Source organism: Macadamia integrifolia, chromosome 12 (assembly GCF_013358625.1).
Source record: "Macadamia integrifolia cultivar HAES 741 chromosome 12, SCU_Mint_v3, whole genome shotgun sequence".
NCBI classification, from domain to species: Eukaryota; Viridiplantae; Streptophyta; class Magnoliopsida; order Proteales; family Proteaceae; genus Macadamia; species Macadamia integrifolia.
The window spans coordinates 30,659,022-30,660,077 of record NC_056568.1 but is presented as its reverse complement, the minus strand read 5'-3'; positions in this window follow the sequence as shown (position 1 = coordinate 30,660,077).

Below are 1,056 nucleotides of genomic sequence, written 5' to 3'. Positions count from 1 at the left end.
TGCTCTTCCCTGATTGTGGATAGAAATGGTTTGGTGTAGAGTAGCTCATACATCTCATAGTCAATTCCCCATATAGGCATAGGAGGTGGATAAAAAGTTTAAAGAGTCATTTTATTGTAATGGAATCTAGTAGCATTTTTCAGTTTTTGTTCAGTTTGGACTTACAATACTCTTCCCTCATTTTTTTTGGTTCAAAAACTTGACAAGTGAGGTGAGTCTAGGGGTGCCCGCCCTATCACTCTCTCCACAAATTTGACATATAGCTTGTCAATAGAATTTCCCATCATTGGTTAGAATGGCCAAATCATTGCCCATATGGAAAAACCTGTTTGGCTTGATCCGTGACGATTAATCTTTTGAACATGAGGCACATAGCTTTTTGAGGCCTGCCCAAGATTCCTTCAACAGCCATGTAGTATAGAACCCAAGAATTTTCTTTGAAGGTTTGGGATTTTTTGTTCCAGAAAAAGAGAATACCATTAAAAACAGTAAAGGTAAAACATTAGAGAGAACTATGCATCTGCTTCTGTTACTATTAGAGCGAGCATCTACTGCTAGATGATGAGCCACAGAGATCAATTCAATTGTCTACATTGCTGGACCACACAAATAGATTAAAATTGTTCAACTTAGGGTTGTAACAGGTCCAGCTTTTAAAAAAAACCCAACCCTGGATCGCCTTAGTTTAGGCCAGACCCAACCCTGCTGGGCTCAGCCCAATCTAGGCACACCATGATTGGCCCTGATTGGGCCGTCTGGGTTGGACCTGATTGACCCTGACCTCTTTTAGCAGGTTTTTTTTTTTTTTTTGTGGGGGGGGTTGGGGGGAAAAAAGGAGATACATAATTAAGAAAATAAAGGAGCAATACAGATAATTACAGACGGGTAATCCTCTTCCCTAACCTATCAGCCTGAAGAAGAGAGGACAATTTCCCCGGGAGGTTAGCGACATCAAACTCGACTACCTGGGGCATATGGAGAAAGCCAGCCAGGAAGTCAACACAAGAATTCAACTCCCTAAAGCGGTGATAGAAGACAGTGTGGAATCTGTAAACT